This window comes from Trachurus japonicus, unplaced genomic scaffold, assembly GCF_045865225.1.
Source record: "Trachurus japonicus isolate A0001 unplaced genomic scaffold, Traja_1.0 AP030642.1".
Lineage (NCBI taxonomy): Eukaryota > Metazoa > Chordata > Actinopteri > Carangiformes > Carangidae > Trachurus > Trachurus japonicus.
The window spans coordinates 90,096-94,025 of NW_028220775.1; the positions used below are offsets into that span (position 1 = coordinate 90,096).

Here is a 3,930-nt window from a genome sequence, read left to right on the forward strand (position 1 = left end):
GTAATTACGCACAACCATGTGTGTATTCCTCTATCAGCATGGGAGTCACCCGTTGAGCCTTGTCGGAATGGTGGGACGTTCACATGTCGGAATAGTGGTATGTGATGAATGAATGAATGACAGCATGTAATCATAAAGGAGGTGGCTTGAGCTCAGGAAGTAGTGGAGCTGTGCATAAAGCCCATTGTCATTACATCTGTTTGTTTTTTGATAGTTTTCATACATTTGATGCATACATTGATGTTTCAGAGGTCTTGTAATGTCATGGAAACTTGTTGCCAAGTCATGGGAAAGTCATGGAAATTTGTTGGTTACAATGTGTATGAACCCTGAATGCTTATTGCATGTGTTGTGTATGCCTTATGTTTTCCTTTCCTTTCCTTGTGTTTTAATCAGACTGAAAGTGACTTCAGTGAAGTGGATGATGATGCTTGTGATCCAGAATATGTTCCGGGTTCAGAGAGTGACACGGAAGAGGAAGAGGCCAATTCAACATTCCAGGCTGCTGAAAAATCAACAATGGATACCTCTACAAACTGTTGTGTCACAGAGGACACCCTGGACAGCCTTCCACCAACACAGTACCTTCAACCAGTGGCGTAAGAGCAGGACAAAATTTCTGCTTCATTTGCAAGAATTTTCATTTTAAAATAGCACAACCTTTCAAAACTCACATTCTCACAAAACTCGAATTCAGGCATAGCACATGCCCTCACAGTCTCCCAACAGGTTCAAGATCTAGAAATAAAATCCTAGAGAATCTTCGCAACGGGGGAATGTTGAAACTGTGCGGAAAAAAGGAGGTGGTCAGCTTCAAGTGAAGCGCGGATCTAAGAAGGCTCAATGTAACAAAATTGAGTATTGTATCCATTGTAAGGATATGTTTCTGTGACCAGAACTATGGAGACACATGAAGAGGTGCTCCTCCTAACCAGAGAACCTGGAACATCAAGGCAGGAGAAGGGTTCTTGGCCTGGCATCTTCAATCCAGTCAACATCTTCAAGCATTGGATTGGATTGTACTTTATTGAGACATCCATACAAAATACTTTCACTCCTTTAACACGCATTCAAAACAGTGAAGGGTGCTTCCACTCTATTACAAATAGGTCAGTAAAAACAGTCTGTAGGACTGATCAGATCAGCAGCTCTTTAAAACACTGAATGCCTTTCACAAACTTCATACCTGTTTGGCTGTAAAGGCGTGCTCTACGCTGTCTTAGGCCAAGAGATGTTTCCTCAATTTTTCTCCTCACTTCGAGCAGGGAGTCATTGCTGGCTCCTGGGAGTTCTTCACAACATAAAGCAATGTTGAGTTTTGCAAGAACATTCTATTGATTGATTGATTGATTGATTGATACCTTCATTTAATTGGCGAAGGCTGTCTTTTACTAGAAAGCCCTGATTTAAGTATATATGAAACACACAGGGGTTACAATATAAAGCAACAAAGTATACCAAAGTTACAATATACATCCACAAAATGATACAATGAAATCAACCAAAAAGACAACACCAAATCAAAGGGAGCATGTGCATTCACAATGCTCTCTTTTTGATAAAATGGACTAAAATTCAAAAAAACGGTTCAGCTTGTCTCATTTCAAAAGTTTCTACAAATTTTACAAGTTTCCACTTGGAAGGTAGAATGCTAGCTTTGACTATAAGGACCTAGTTAGGTTATCAATATGTTTTTTGAGGCACAGCTTTTCATTGAGCCACAAACCAAGAAGGATACTCTTTCAATTGGGGACTCAATAAAAATAAAACCATTAATATTTACTTCAGTTTAACTAAGTTAGGCCATCCAATCATTTCATTCAGGACTGCGAAAGCTACAGACACCTGTTTTTGTCAGACCATTTGATGTATTGACCCCAGGCCAGGGTGGGGGCCCGGTGACGCCAATCCGAGCGACGTGAAAGTCCTCGATATTATGTCACTCATAAGGGGCTTTTGGAACCGCTCTTAGTCTAACCCGTCACCTAGGATCTGTTTGCCTTGGGAGACCCTACCAGGGGCATTAAAGGATAGTTTCCGTTTTTTACAACCTGGACCTTATTTCTAGCATAAAATACGATCATTTTACTCACCCAGACAACTTTGGTGTCGTTTGGAGTGGTTTTGACGAAATTAGCCCCAGTGGAGCGGCGCGTATATCCGTATAATGCGAGAACACGGGGCAACGCAATGCAGCCTCTAAATAACACATTATCCGCCAACATCCGGGGTCTGTAGGTTGACCACTAACCTCTGACCTGGATGATGTCAACTTACAGGCGCCGGATGTTGATAACATGCCACCATGGGCTCGGAGGGGAATAGCACTAATGTATCATAACAAAATATTGGTGAACTGAACAAGTTTTGCGGCGGATAATGTGTTATTTAGAGGCTGCATTGCGTGCCCCGTGTTCTCGCATTATACGGATATACGAGCCGCTCCACTGGGGCTAATTTCGTCAAAACCACTCCAAATGACACCAAAGTTGTCTAGGTGAGTAAAATGATCGTATTTTATGCTAGAAATAAGGTCCAGGTTGTAAAAAACGGAAATTATCGTTTAAGCCCCTGACAACGTAGCTCCTAGGATCATTCGGGTGCTCAAACCCCTCCACCACGATAAGGTGGCGGTTCAAGGAGGGGAGTTCTCAGGGGAGACTCACATTAATTAAGTTTAATCGCGCTCACATTTCCTGTGTTTCCTGGAAGAAGCCAAGACAGGCAACCAAATGAAATGCACCTTTACCTTGATTTTTTAAACTTTTTTTGGAAACATTTTGAATATTGTAAGCACCAAAGTCTGCAAAATATATAACATACTGTTAGGTCTTTTTATAATAATTATTATTATTTTGTAGCAATTTTAATTTGAAATTTACCTATATTACACCTTTAACATCATTAGAAGCACCTACCATGTTCGGCCCAGTCCTGGACATCTTTCACCCACTGCTGCACAGTCCCATCATCTGCAGACATTTCTCCCTTAAGGGTCTCTAGGCTCTGCCTCTCCCTCTGAAGAACCTGTTGTGTCTGTATAAAAAAAGGAAAAGTAATCATTTAAAGTTTGGGTCGGTGTTTAGCTCAGTAGGTAGAACACCCGCCGCATGTGTTGAGGCTATGGTCCTCACTTGCAGGCAGCCCCCGTTCGAATCCCGCATCATGCGGCTCTTTCCTGCATGACGCCCCCCCTGCCTTCCATTTCCTGTCTCTCGCATGACTGCGCTGTCCATTAAAGGCTAAAAAAACATACTTTACTTTAAAGTTTATGCATTTATCACTATGATTGCTCTGTGGCCCCTTCATAAAGATGACAGTTACCTTACGAAATCTTGTGCACAAGGTATTGCACATTTTCTCCACCTTCCTCTGATTCCATTGGATGGTCTGGACAGTCAACATGTCTGTGCGGGCTGTTACAAAAAACCCTAACCTAACAACAATGCAGTCAAAAAGTTCCACAAAAAATCCTGTATGCTGCCAACAGTCCTGTGATCTGTATGATTATTCATGATGTAAAATATTATGTCAAAGCCACAACCAACCTCCTTTGCTCATGAACTTGGTATTTATGGCAGTCCTGGACAGGAAAGAGTTGACCATTTCCACCTCCTCTCCCAAAATGGAACCTGCTCCATCCTGGTTGCCTGCTCCCCATTTAATCTGTCATTTTAGGAATATACATTCTGAGTCCCGTAAAATGTTTGTTGTTGTTTTGGCTCTGTAATCTTGCACACTGGATTTGAAATGGTGAATCATCTTTAAAGGGGTGTTCACACCAAACGCGATGCTGCGTTGTCGCGCGTCGAGATTACATGTAAAGTCAATGCACAGACGCGATTAGATGCGAAATCGCGCCGGGCGACGCGATACGCGCGTCACACGCGACGCGATGCCGCGAAAATCGCACCAACGCCCGAGTTGAAA

General features: G+C 42.4%; 1 long non-coding RNA gene across 1 annotated transcript; it reads right to left on the reverse strand.

Moving 5' to 3' along the window:
• Positions 1-1,186: 1,186 nt before the first annotated feature.
• On the reverse strand, positions 1,187-3,675 carry LOC146960169 (uncharacterized). Its single transcript, XR_015035507.1, has 4 exons — positions 3,549-3,675; positions 3,325-3,416; positions 2,919-3,036; positions 1,187-1,291 (listed from the first exon to the last, which is right to left on the reverse strand). It is a non-coding gene; the product is annotated as an uncharacterized LOC146960169 (long non-coding RNA).
• Positions 3,676-3,930: the final 255 nt, after the last annotated feature.